Here is a 14,866-nt window from a genome sequence, read left to right on the forward strand (position 1 = left end):
AGCAGGCATCCTTGCACAATGGTGCTGGCGCATGGCTGCAGTTTGTGCACCAGCACAGGGGAGAGCACAGGAATGCAACATATTATTGTAAATATGTTGTATTCCTGTGCTTCGGAAGTGCCGCAGCATGGCGCAGCCAAGGGGCTTGCGTTGCCGCGCTGCGGCACTTCCTTGTAGATCTGCCCCTTAATCTCCCTGTGCCTAACAAAAAAATGAATGTGTCCTCATGTAAAACAACTGGTGCTATGTAAAGCGCTCTGATAACCGATACCGTGTCAAATTCGCGTTATATAAAATTTGTAAAAAAAAAAATCCAGTGCCAAGCAAAAGTGGAATGCCTGTCCTGATCTCCTTCTGAAATGGAAATGCATGGTGTTAGATTTGTCGGAGTAATCTGTTTACCTCCAGAAGACTATGCCTCGGTGTTGCTCACATTGCAGACGGTTTCCTAAGGACAGAATGCAGCAAATCGTAACCTGAAAAACTGTTGAGATACACTTGCACCAAATGGCCTGGACGCCATGTCTTTCTAAAGTAGATAGGCTGTGCCAGGCGCTGTGGTGAGATGGTGGGATTTGCTGGGAAAGCGCAGGCTCTGTTAGAAGGTGCTTGGATAGCCTCCCTCACTGTGATGCATATTTCCACATTTTAGGGCCCAGAGAAAGAAGCTGCTTCTTCCAGTTAACACAGGTAGCTAGTGATAGTCAGCTCTACCCATCTCCCTAGGGAAAAATTCCACATTCCTCCATACTTCATGTCTCTTTTCATATATTATGGTATCCAGTTTGTTGTAGAAGGACGATAGGGATACTGTGAGTTCCCTTCTCAAAAGCTTTGAGGGCATTGGGCAGTTGATCATGAGGCTTCTGATTGATACTTCTAACTGCCGTTTCCTCACCTTGTGAGTAACCCCAGGCACCAGACTGTATCCGATAATTTTCTCAGCAAGTACCTCTAGGCGCCGGTAGATGGTATCAGACAGCTCTGCGAGAGCTTAGTCTCACCCTGGAATTGATGCCTGAGTCAGATATAACCGGGGCCACTGGAATTCTGTGGCAGGAGAGGGCCAAATTATGCAGCAAGGTGGAGTAAATTATGCAGCCAGAAAAGGAAAATTATTTGGCGTAATGCAGCACATTTTGTAATAGTATTTCTTCATTATGTCATCATTTTTAGGTCTCGCCCAGTGTTGCAGCGAGAATGCGCTGCCATCACTTTGTGAGGCATGCAGTATACACTATAGTGTGGAAACTTTGTGGAAGCTCCGCCCACTCTCCCGCCCATCTTCTTCATTGGCTTAGGTTCTAAATGCTGCCTTCCGATTGGTTTTAAGCTTGTTAGTCCCTCCCCATAACAGCCATATCAGTCATTTGTGTCCTTCCACGGCTACTGGCCCCTTCACAGCACAGACTACATTCTTTCTGTGCCCCCTCTCCCACAGTCCGATGCCTTCTAGCCGCCGCCCCTCCCTCGTGCCTTGTTGCCCGCACACATTGCTATTTGCAATGCAATAGTTCTCGCGTAAATGCGAGTCCTATTGCATTGCCAATGCTTGTGGGTATTACTCTAATCTGTTTCACACAGTGCTTTAGGGTCACGAGATTATATAACCTACCCTGTAGATGAGACAATATCCGCGGTTCAGCAATTAGACGAAAGAAAATGTATGCTCTCCGTGTTTTTCCTTATTCGCCGCGCGAATGTCGGTGCCGACAGAGCAATTTATTTTCGCAGCAATTAATTTTCAAGACAATCAAACTGTCCATCTCAGAACCATAATTTCAATATACGCTGTAGAATATGAAAATTCTCTATTTCCATACATGTGGGCTAAGTAAAATTCTGCAATCCAACACACTTAAGAACTGATTTTAGACATTTTCATTTGTGCGCCACAGGGAGTATTGTCCTCTTGTTCTGATCACGATATTGCTTCAAGAGGAAAGGTTTATCCATTCGCTAAAAAGAGCGGCTTAAGTGTTTTTTACACTGGAAAATAAACATCCGGGATTAAATTTTAAAAAATCCAAAATTTAAGTACTCAAACATTCCTTGCTGAGTACAAACATGTCCACTACCTTTCCTGGCCCGACCAGTCTCCTGTATGTGACAGTCTCTTGGGGTTCCCAGACATTTCCCAGGTCACAGCGCGGGCAAGAAGATGTACTCTGCAGGAGGAAGAGAGGCTCTGCTGCAGGGTGAACCATGCGCAGCTTGTTCTAAACCCCACTGCATAGCAAATATGCAGTAAGTATGTTTTAAAAATGACTTAAAAGGTTTCTCTTTGCTACAGAGTACATGCAGTTCTCTTAGTTTATTGACTCGTTCAAGAAAGTGAATTGTGTAGCTGTGGTGCGCCAGATCCCTCGACTGCTCACTTCACTGGTGTTACATTTTGAAATAATACAGCCTGCTGTGACCGCTATGTGTATCTCCCAGCCTCTCCTGAGGCTTGCCCAGCACCATGCTGGCATGACACTGCTAACTGCGCCAGCCGGAGTCCGCGAGTCAGTTGACTCTAATTAATGTACCCTATAAGCCCCGAGGCAGCTGGGCTCTGTGTTAGGGCCTCTCAAACCCTGTTAGGTGGTTCTGCGGTATAAAAGCAAGTCCTTGCTCCTTGTAGTGTTAATCCTTAGCGGAGCCATGTCACCTGCTTGCTACCTTTCCGCTTTTTTTTTTTTTCTCCTAGTGGTGACATCTGAAGCTAATATTAATAGTTACTTCACAAGTCTTACGTTCCTGCTTACAACATTCGCTTATGAATATGGTGGCCCCGCAGTGACAGCATTACCGACTTAGTTCACCCCACTCCAAGTGAAAAACCTTTTCCCATCACATTAATGTTTTGCATGGCCTCATCTTGGACAACAAACACCACCTAGTAAAAGTGATTTGGTTTATTCTCCTTGTTTTACCATGCTCCTTTTCATTTCTTTTTGTTTAATTGGCGTTGCTTCTGCCTTTTTATTCTTATTAGTCAATACATTATGCCAACCAAAATTCACAAGTTTATTATATGATCAGCATTGCACAAGAGAAGCAATAAAATAGCAATAGAATAAAACACATACTTCCTAACACTTTTATGAAATATTTAAGTAAACAAGACTCGGTGTCAAGAACAGAAGTATGGGCATGGTCTTCAATGCTATGACATGTGAAGTGATGGTCGCCCTCTTTCATATCTGCCAAGGTTTCAGATTGCTATGTATGATATTTTGAAAATTTCGTTGTAATTATGACTCAGCCACCTCATGAATTTGCAGCAGTTTTAAGATCTTAGAGTTTCTCGTTGCTCAAATGGGTCAGATTTCTGATATTTATGTTTACCTCATCTTTTATTGGTTGCTTTTGCTGGCGAGAAAAGTGTCACTCATAGTGGTTCTAATGGCACTCATAATTACACAGAAATGATGAAAATGTCACACATAGCAATCTAAAACCTTGACAGCTAGGCTCTCAGGTAATTTCCGCTTTTCCTGCCTCGTGCGTCAGCTGCTCGGTGTTTCTCCCACCGGGACACCGGAGCAGTAAACCCCAAGGCCTGGAGTGCACAAGGAACTTCACTTCCATTACAGTCCATTAAAGGAGCAAGTTGGTCCGAGCACGAGCCCGAAGCACTTCCACACACAGAGTGCGGGAGCCTGTGAGTGGAATGTGAATAGGAAAGCACTGTGCCACAGTGGGATGAGTGCTGTGTGCATCGTCGAAAGAAAAGTATTTTTCAGATGCGTCAGTGCTTAATTTGTCAAATAATGAGTACCGCTGCCCAAAGCTCTGCTCGGAAGCCCTATCAAATAAATGTCGGCGGGCCGAATACCAGGGCTCTCTCGAATTGAAAGCACCCCAGGCCTCTTTAATCCAGTACCTGACACCCTTGGCTGGTTTATTCATCTTGCTGGTTCCTGCTGTCTCCCTTTGTGACGGTACTTAAGTCTTTCTCATTCTCCTTCTTTCCCCTTTGTGTGTTTAGGTCGAGCATTCGAGACCTCTTGTATATACTTTAGTATATATTCATTATATACTTATATGTATATGTACTTTGTGGGCTCTGGAGATCAGCCCTAGGACTTGTCTGCTTTCGTTTAAGGACTTCTATTTGTCTTGTTAGAAAACGACCAGCAGAGGTCAGTAAAATACCAGAATCACTTTAGCATGCTCTAGATTCCATTCCATAGAAATTGTCTTCCACGAGCACTCGTAGACAAAGCATTTTTTTTCAAATCTTGTATTTTCAGTGATATGACCACCGAAGGCCCTGATTTTATATTAAAAACAGCTTTGGAATTGAAAGCACCCCAGGCCTCTTTAATCCAGTACCTGACACCCTTGGCTGGTTTATTCATCTTGCTGGTTCCTGCTGTCTCCCTTTGTGACGGTACTTAAGTCTTTCTCATTCTCCTTCTTTCCCCTTTGTGTGTTTAGGTCGAGCATTCGAGACCTCTTGTATATACTTTAGTATATATTCATTATATACTTATATGTATATGTACTTTGTGGGCTCTGGAGATCAGCCCTAGGACTTGTCTGCTTTCGTTTAAGGACTTCTATTTGTCTTGTTAGAAAACGACCAGCAGAGGTCAGTAAAATACCAGAATCACTTTAGCATGCTCTAGATTCCATTCCATAGAAATTGTCTTCCACGAGCACTCGTAGACAAAGCATTTTTTTTCAAATCTTGTATTTTCAGTGATATGACCACCGAAGGCCCTGATTTTATATTAAAAACAGCTTTGGACTATACCATTTCCCACTGAAAGGCAATATTTCTCTCCATGTGTTCCCATACCTGGTGTGTCACGCAGTTTGGTGCTTACTCTCCCTCCATTTTAAAGAACAGTAGATGTTCAGCACCCAGGCTAATGTGCTGCATAGCTAAATACATATAGGTTCCCAAAGGTGTGACCGATTGCATTGCAAATGCTTGTTAAACTTGGTAATAATATCTAAATATTGTTGCACCTATTTAGTACTAGTTTAACACCCAACTATAGTAGTAAGAAACAGAAAGGTGACCAGTCTCACTTTGTACAGCGCCTTCACTGAGCCGCAACATGTTGGCGCTGCATTTTATAGTAACTTTTGAAACGTTTGAGCTAGAAACAAAAACATTTTTTGTTAAAATCTGCAGATTATGCTGCAGATTATGGATTATGTGGCAAATGCAGCAAATCTATAATTGGGGGAAAATCGCCGCAGCCACGCAATCATATAATTCCAATGTCCCTGCAAATAACCCCCTCCCTTGCAGTCCCACATCACTTTCTTTCTTTCCCGAGCCTTGAGATGTAAATCCGGAACTCATTCCCTCATTTCCCGCCATGGAAGTCTGACACTTGACAGAACTATTTTCCTCAAACTTTTCGCAGTGTGCAAGGGAGTATGCCCCTTCCAAAAAACCACAGGATTCCAACCCTGTAGAGACTGGCACAAACAGATGTCTGCAACAGATCGCTACCAGGTATTTCTCCAGTGTCTAGCTTCATCGCACGACTCCAAGTACTGCTGGATCTGCTCCAGGTTGAACCAGGGGCTGTCAAGGACCACAAGGCCAAGCTCTACATCACATAACACTGTCGGAAGGTGCAAACGGGCCGGTCTCCTTCAAAGTCAAGAAAGCAGATGCATTCTTACTCTTGAGGTCGTACTCCAGAGAGATATTTGTCCCACTTCAAGTCTTCAAGTAAGTCAAAATCTAAGACTAAAGCCAAGAAGTTGAAACGTGATTATCCTTCATCCTGTCACTCTCCTAAAGGGAAGTCACGTGTTTATCAGGTTCTCTCCCGGTTTCAGTCCCAGTTCCCTCCAATGGTGAGATTCCCCAACTCGGTGTGATTCAGCTGAAATTTCTGGGCCATTGGTGACTCTGCAATAGGTCAAAACTTTCAGAGAGGCCATGTTATGCACTTCTGATACAGACTTTTAACAGCAGAATCATCACCTTACAGGATATTCCCCAGCTATTTGACTGGATCTGGAAAATCTTGAACAGTACCTCTGCGCACCGGTAGTTTGCATGCATCCTTCGACTCCTCCTCTGCATCGTTTGCGTTTGAAATGACGTGCTTGGTGCCTATTTAGGCACCAACCTAGTGCTCTGACATCAGTTCCTTTCTTTCTGCACCAACAGCGCGGATCCTATGAGCTACCTCTGTAACCTTTTGACAATGTTTTAAAACTTTTTGTCGACTCTTTTGAGCAATTTTGCTCCCAGTGTGCTAGGGAACTTGTCCTCTAACAAGCCCACTGATTTTAAGCCTTGCAAATAATGTCACAGACAGATGTCTACTCCTGATCCTCACTTGCTCTCTCTGTGATTCCACGACTCCAGGGCCTGCACCAACAGTCGGTCGATGCGCCCAAAGGTAAACCGGGGGCGAGCTATTCAGCTCCTAGTGGTGTGGCACAAAAAGTCACTGTATTATTCCTGGTACCGATCTCAAGGAATGTCTAAGGCCTGGTCATAGGTCTCGCAATCGGTCGCCTTCAAATTACAAGTCGTTGCCATGGAAGTCAAGTAAGTCAAAGAAGCACATGATGAATAAGTCCAAGCGTACTTTGCTTTCTTCCCCTTGATCTCGTGCTTCTAAGCCTTGCTCCCTCATTCCTCCCGTTGAGCCGCAGGCTGGGTCAGCTCTGTGCTTCATCGTCTTCCTCTGAGCTTAAGTGACCCCTGCCCAACTTTAGGCGTTTTATGTCACCATGCATTCTATTTTTGGGGCCCCGGCTCCCTGTGGTGCGACTTCGGGCCCACAGAGCAGAGAAGTGCCCCAGCTGGGGTACCACCAGCGAGGCTGCTCCCGATGGGAGCTGAGCTTTCTGGATATGTCTCCGGATCTGGACCAGTGCTGAGGCCTATGCCGGAATCTGTCCTCCCAATGCCACAACCAACATCGCTTGTACCAGCCGACAATGCAGGCCCCATTTTCCTGTCTGAATCCTAGACAACGCTGCGTCAGTGCCACTCAATGTTGACCCTGGCGCTGTCTGGACCATGACAACCATCTGGCTCTGACATGCTGCCCCAGGCCTTTGACAATTCTAGTGCGTAATTGGATTTTTAGAGGGCGATGATGATGCCTACCCGTTCTTTGAGCTCTCTGATGAAATAGCTCATATCACCCAAGATGAGGAGCTGATAGGTGCCAATGGACTGGACACAACCCCAGATGCCGGCATGGTCTCATATCTCGGACCTGCCGCAGAGGAAGGCATTTCCTTCTCTATTGTGGTGAGGAGGGAAGCAGAGGTCCTCAACCTGCTGCTTCCCTTCATCCGGGTTAAGCCCAATGTCCTAACAGAGGTGTTTCACACTGGGCCCCTGCTTCCGTTCAACAAAGTCCTCACAGACACTCTTTTGGAGACTTGGGCCAATCCATGCCCAGCTGTTCCAGTGCACATGATTATTGCCTGTCACCACTGCCCTGTTCCATGGGACACAGCTTTCCTTTCTCAGCACCCAAACACCGGGAGCCTAGTGGTTCAGGTCTCAGCTGCCAAAGTACATACTAGCCCATTCCCCACTGCTCCTCTGGACAGGGAATCCAAGAGGTTGGACACTTTTGATAAGAGAATCTTCCCCTCATCGCCTTCCTGAAGAAAGCGACCCTTGACCTTCCTGGTAGGTCGCTCCCCCCGCCGCAGCTCCACCTGCACCCCCGCTGTAGTGTCCTGATCGCCGCCGAAGTCGAGGCCCTCCACCACCCGCAGGCTTCCACCTGCGCCTCATCCCTGGTGGCCAGTGGTGGCCCTGGTTTGTATCCGTTCCACTGTGCCTTCTCTACCTGTCCGCTCCTCCTCTGTGCCCCCCTGCCCCCCGCTCTGTTCTGTGCCCCATTACCTGATTCTGTACCACGCTCTTCTCTGCTGGTGCCCCCTTTTGATTCTGTGCGCCGCTCTTCTCTGCTGCTGCCCTCTTTGATTCTGTGCCCCGTTTTTCTCTGCTGTTGCCCCATTGCTTGATTCTGTGCCCCGTTTATCTCTGCTGTTGCCCCATTGCTTGATTCTGTGCCCCGTTTTTCTCTGCCGTTGCCCCATTGCCTGATTCTGTGCCCCGTTACCTGATTCTGTGCCCCGCTCTTCTCTGCTGTTGCCCCCTTTTGATTCTGTGCCCCACTCTTCTCTGCTGCTGCCCCCCCTGATTCTGTGTCCCGCTGCTGACTTCCATGCCCTCCTGATCCCTGCCTCTGCCTGTTTCCTTCCCGAGATCACCCCGCTCCGCTCCCCTGCCGCTGCTTCCCCTGCGGCCCCGCCCCCTCCGCGCCCATTCGGTGCCCCTGCTAACACACCTCCCGCCTCCCAGCTGCTCCTCCCTCCCCTCCTCCCCATATATGGCGGCCGCTGCGCCCGTCCGCACCTGGACCGCACCCAGCGCCAGAACCCCTGCCCCCCGCAGCAGCCACGAAGACCGCCGCCGCTACGACGCCAACACCCTCGTCGCTCTCAACCCAGGAAGGACCCACACCTGCTGCAAGGCCGCCCCGAAGCGCACCCACGGTCCCTTCGCCTGCCTGAACTGCAGCTTCTCCTGCCTCGAAAGCGCCGAGACGCCTGCCACGACGGAACCCAAACAGCTTAGATGCATCCTGATCAACACCCGCTCCGCACACAAACACGCCATCGAACTCTGGGACATACTCATCCCCGGACGTCGCCTTCCTGACCGAGACCTGGATGAACGAAGCCTCCTCGCCAGACATCGCCATAGCCATCCCCGACGGGTACAAGATCAGCCGCAGGGACCGCACCAACAGGGCCGGAGGAGGAATCGCCATCGTCCACAAAAACACCATCAGGGTCTCAACAAACACCAACGACACCCTCAGCACCACCGAACACATGCACTTCCAGATCCACACGGACACCAAGACCACCCTAAGAGGCACCCTCGTCTCCAGACCGCCGGGACCCCGGCCTCAATTCTGTGACTCTATCGCCGACCTCATCAGCACGCAAGCGCTGACCTCCACCGACAACATCCTCCTCGGAGACCTGAACTATCATCTGGAGAACAATGACAACAACTCCTCCACCCTGATCGACAACCTCGGACTGAAACAGCTCGTCACGACGCCGACCCACATCGCCGGTCATACGCTTGATGCCATCTTCTCCTCAAGCCCCCACGTCACCTTCAGCCACGCCGCCGAACTCACCTGGACAGACCACCACTGCATCCACTTCTTCCGAAAACCCCTCACACACCACCGCGCCCTTCAGACCCCCCGCAGCTGCTGGGGCAAAGTCACTGAAGAACAACTACAGACAAGCCTCGCACTCAACCACCCGACCAACCCCACCAACCCCGATGATGGTGCACTCACCCTCGAACGCTGGATGAACGACTGCGCCAACACCATAGCCCCGCTGAAAAATCCCACCAACAGAGACACCAGTAAAAGTCAGCTGGTTCACCCCGGAACTCCTCGACTCAAAGCGCACATGCCGGAAATTGGAGAACATATGGCACAATGACTAGACGCCAGACAGCTGCGCCGCCCACAAAGACGCCATCCGCAACCACCACCACCTCATCAGGACCGCCAAAAGGACCTCCTTCACAGACCGCCTTGACAACAACACACACAACAGCAAGGAACTCTTCACCATCGTGAAGGAACTCTCCAACCCCAGCTCCAGCGCCAACGAAATCCCGCCATCGCCAGCCCTATGCGACTCCCTCGCCACCTTCTTTCACCGGAAAATCACCGACATCCATGACGGCTTCAAACCCGGGTCGACCCCTGCAGACCTCACCGCACCGGACGCACCACACCCAACCGCCCACGACACCCTGACAACCTGGGCCAACGTGAGCATCGAGGACACAATCAAGACCATGAGCACAATCCTCTCCGGGTCCCCGTCCGACCCTCTCCCACACCACATCTTCAACAAAGCCAGCAATTCCATCGCACCCCACCTGCACAAAATCATCAACCTCTCCTTCGAGACCGCTACCTTCCCTGAGAACTGGAAGCACGCAGAGATCAATGCCCTACTGAAGAAACCCAAGGCGGATCTGAGCGACCTTAAGAACTTCCGACCCATCTCCCTGCTTCCATTCCCAGCAAAGGTCATCGAGAAGATAGTTAACACCCAGCTCACCCGTCACCTCGAAGACAACAACATCCTGGACCCCTCCCAATCGGGATTCCGCAGCAACCACAGCACCGAGACCGCCCTCATCGCCGCCACAGACGACATCAGGATCCCTCTTGACAATGGCGAGACAGCGGCCCTCATCCTCCTGGATCTCTCCGCAACCTTCGACACCGTCTGCCACCGCACACTACGCACACGACTCCAAGACGCAGGGATCCGGCAGAAGGCCCTGGACTGGACCACCTCCTTCCTCTTGGGCAGAACTCAGAGAGTCCGCCTCCCCCCGCTCCGGTCCAAGGCCTCCGAGATCTTCTGCGGCGTCCCACAAGGATCTTCCCTCAGCCCGACGCTGTTCAACGTTTACATGGCACCACTAGCACGCATCACCCGACAGTACGACCTCAATATAATCTCCTACGCCGACGAAACTCAGCTGATCCTCTCCCTCACCAAGGACCCTCTCACCGCCAAGGATGAAGGAAAGCCGACTCAAGCTGAACTCAGACACGACGGAGATCCTCATCCTCTGGTCCAACCCCTCAGCATGGGACGACTCATGGTGGCCCGCATCACTGGGGGCCCCCACCGACCACGCACGCAACCTGGGAGTCATCCTCGACTCAAAACTCACCATGACCAAACAAGTTAACGCTGTCTCCTCCACCTGCTTCAACACCCTCCGCATGCTCCGCAAGATCTACAGATGGATCCCGACAAACACAAGGAAAACAGCCACCCAGGCCCTAGTCAGCAGCAGACTAGACCACAGGAAAGCCCTCTACGCCGGAGCCTCGTCCAAGCTCATCAACAGACTGCAAAGAATCCAGAACGCCTCTGCACGCCTGATCCTCGACGTCCCGCGCCGCGACCACATCACCCCCCACCTGAGGAACATGCACTGGCTCCCCGTCGACAGGAGAATCTCCTTCAAGCTCCTGATCCACGCACACAAGGCACTCCACAAGACCGGACCAGCCTATCTCAACAGTCGACTCTCCTTCTACGTACCCAACAGGAAACTCCGCTCTGCTGACCACGCCCTGGCCACGGTCCCGCGCATCCGTAGAACCACTTCCGGAGGCAGGTCCTTCTCCCACCGTGCCGCCAAGACCTGGAACACCCTCCCCCTCTACCTACGACAAACCAAAGACCTGCTGACCTTCAGGAGACAACTCAAGACCTGTCTCTTCGACCAATAGCAGCAGCACCTCCCCCCAGCGCCTTGAAACCCTTACGGGTAAGTAGTGCGCTTTACAAATTAAATGATTGATTGAAATTCAAGGTGCTCACTTTGGCTCAGGTCTTGTCTGCCATGGACCCTGGAGACTGTATGCTAGCGTTGGACCTACAGGAGGCTTATGTTCACATCCCTGTCTTGCATGCCCACAGGTGCTACTTGCTGTTCACAGTAGGCCACAAGCATTTCCAGTTTGCTGTGACCCCCTGGGTTTTCACAAAAGTGATGTCGGAAGTTGCAACTCACCTTGAGACATCAGGGGTCCCACTATTCCCTACTTTGACACCCAGGCAGTCGTTCAGACTATGACAAACTTCCTGCATTCTCTAGGGTTCAGTATCAACATGCAGAAGTTACACCTGACTCCTTAGAAGTTCCAGGACATTCGGACTATGATCCCGATATTTCAACCTCTGTCCTGGACTTCGGTGAGACTGACTCTGTTGACCTCCTGCATACTTCTGATGAACCACACTTGATGGCACATGCAGGCTCTCTAGTGAGACCTGAAGTCCCAGTGAGCGCAGCATCAGGGAAATATCTCAGACCTGGTCCAGATTTTGAAGGAGACTGCGAAAGATCTACAGTGGTGGCTAACAAACTGCAATTGGATCTGCGGCAGACCCCGTTCCCTTCCCCACCTGGAACTGACAGTGGTAACCACAACATCGGTTCTGGGTTAGGGTGGCCACTTGAGAGAGGTGGAGTTCAGAGGACTCCCCAGCTCCACATCAGTCTTGTGTAGCTGAGGGCAATTCACTTGGCATTTAAAGTCTTCCTCCCATCCATTAAAGGAAGGCTGGTTCAGTTGTTCACAGACAATACTACTGCCATGTGGTATTGCAACAAACATGTAAGATTGGGGTCATGGATTCTGTGACAGGAGGTACTGCACCTCTGGACCTGGCTGGAGCAACTGGACATTTTCCTGGTCATGCAGGACCTGTGAATTCCAGGGCAGACAAACTCAGCCACCGATGCCTTGCCGTTTGCAAATGACATCTGCACCTAGAGGTGGCCATGGTCTTTTCCATGAATGGGGAGAACCTTGGCTCATTCTATTCGCCACCGCAGTGAACGTACAATGTCAGCTCTTCTGTGCATTGGAGTTTCCAAAGCAGCTCTTGCTCGAAGACTTGTTCCATTTAGACTGGAACCCTGGACTCAGGTATGCATTTTTGATGTTACCGCTCCTGCCGCAAGTTCTCAAGAAGATTAGGACTGACCCACGTCATCCTAGGGGTTCTGGACTAGACAAGGAGAGTCTGTTCTTCTGAACCCCTGAGCATGAACATCTGTCCTCCGATCAGCCTGCATCTTCTGGAGGACCTTCTGTCGCAGCAGTAGAGCAGTGTTCTACACCCGGACCTGCACACACTCTACCTTCATGCGTGGAGATTGAGCCGCGACTGTCATGCCTTTCATCTGCCACCTGAGATCGGTTATGCAATCTTGGCAGCCATGCGTCCCTCAACAAAGAATGCATGCCATTGGGACAAATCTGTAGCTTGGTGCTCTTCTTATCATGTGGACCCGGCTATGCCTTGCCCTGGGCACAGTTAAAGGTTACCTTAAGGCCACATCGGCCCTCACTGTTTAAGTCAGCCATTGTGGCTTGTTCTGTTAGGGGCTTGCAACATTTGTTCCCTCCTACCCCTTTATTCATAACCCAATGGGATCTAGATGTGGTCCTAACGTTCCTTACGGGCTCACCATTCGAGCCCCTGCATAGTTGTCCACTCCAACTTCTCACTTTCAATGCAGCCTTCTTGGTGGCCATTACATCAGCCTGTAAACGGAGTGTCAACGAGTTTCAAGCTCTTTCAGTTAACCCTCTGTACACCAGCTTTTACCCAAACAAACTGTTTTTTTCAACACGTGCCAAAGGTGGTCACTTCCTTTAATGTCAGCCAGAACATCAAACTGCCCAAATTGTTTGCCTCCTTCTAAGGAGGAGGAGAGACTCCATCACCTGAGCCCAAATAGAACTCTCCCCTTCTCCAATGATCGCACCACGGAACATTGGCTGGACAGTCAGTTCTTCTTTGGGTTCACTGAACCGAAAAAGGGCGAGGTGGTGCAGAAATGGACCATTTCTCAAAGCATTATACTCTGTATCAAGATCTGCTACGGATTAGCTAAAAAGCAGTCTCCTGATGACTTGCGGGCCCTTTCCGCCAAGGCTGATACTTCTGTGTTGGCACACTGGGTGCCTATCCTGGACATCTGTTAAGCTGATACGCGTGTGTCCCTCCAGACGTTCACAAAGCACACTGCTTAAACAGTCAGGTCCATTGGCACGGGCATTTTGCCATTCAGTCATCCGGGACTTCTGGTTTGAGGCGTTCGCAGACCCACCTACAGGTAGGCATTGCTTGAGTATCTATTCTAAGGTGAGGAATCTGTGGTTAGAAGTCTCCATCAGAAGAACAAGTTACTTTACATTCGGTAACGCTTTGTCTGGTAGAGATTCTAACTAACCATAGATTCCTCACTAACCCTCCCATTCTCCCCGTTCTCCAAAATAGGCTATTCGCCCTAACATCCTGTTAAATTCTGCTTAGTGGTCAAACACTCAGTCTAATGTGGCTCTGTGTTTTTGGCGTGGAAATAGTCATGAGAGAAACGATGTCATCGCGCTGGGGTGTCGCTTATATAGCCATTGTACACGTCACTTACGATGCAGACGCAGAGCCAATTGATGCCACCTACTGGCATGCAGAGGTACTGCTCAAGATATTCCGGGTTCAGTCTGATGCCTGGAGAATATTCTAAGGAGAGTAATCTGCGGTTAGTCTCCACCACAAAAAGCATTACCAAAGATAAGTAACTTGTTCTTTTGACACCATTCCTGCTCCCTCTGCCATGCTACCGGGGCCCAAGGATCCGAGAAGGCTTCCAGTCGTATTGCCGCTGGTGTCAAATCTGTCCCTGACGTTGTCTGTGCCTCTTGACTCCGCTGAGGGATCTGTCTGACTCAAAGGCCAACGCACAATCTGACTCCAAACCAACACCAATATTCTCCCCGGGTCTTTGTATGTCAACGCTGACAACGGAGGAAGAACCAATTGTCTTTTTGAACTTAGAAGTGAATCCATTATGACCTCGATCAAAGTCGTACCCACCTCAAGTACAACTGATTCAGCCCCATTCCAACTTGGATCGGACACTACCATTACCCAGAAACGTTCCCTTTATGTCACATTCGGAACATCATGATAGAGTGGATGGGATGACAGATCTCAATTTTAAACCTTCAAGATGCCAGTGTCATGTACAGGTTCCTCCAAGGCAGAATCGTCTTCATTTAGCGTCATGATAATGAGATCTGTGAAAGTTTTGGAGCTCCAGTTTCCATCTGTTGAGGTGAAAACCAAAGTCTTCACAGAAGTCCTGCAACCAGGACAATCGTTCTGTGAACCTTTTCTCCGAATCAACAAAGGCCGTACAAACACACTGAAGGGCACTTGAGCCAAGACTAGCTGTTGTCTGCCAATTTAATAGAAAAGTGGCCAGAAAACA

At 49.7% G+C, this 14,866-nt stretch overlaps 1 protein-coding gene and 1 long non-coding RNA gene across 10 annotated transcripts in view; one reads left to right on the forward strand and one right to left on the reverse strand.

The window, feature by feature from the left end:
- The window catches only part of LOC146870867 (SWI/SNF-related matrix-associated actin-dependent regulator of chromatin subfamily D member 2-like), a 1,426,174-nt gene that overhangs the window by 1,352,988 nt on the left and 58,320 nt on the right, over positions 1-14,866 (forward strand). The gene's annotated exons all lie outside the window — the stretch shown is intronic.
- Positions 1-14,866, reverse strand: part of LOC146870872 (uncharacterized) — an 85,886-nt gene that overhangs the window by 32,654 nt on the left and 38,366 nt on the right. The window lies entirely within an intron of this gene.

The sequence above is a fragment of the Triturus cristatus genome, chromosome 1_1 (genome assembly GCF_964204655.1).
Source record: "Triturus cristatus chromosome 1_1, aTriCri1.1, whole genome shotgun sequence".
Classification (NCBI taxonomy): domain Eukaryota; kingdom Metazoa; phylum Chordata; class Amphibia; order Caudata; family Salamandridae; genus Triturus; species Triturus cristatus.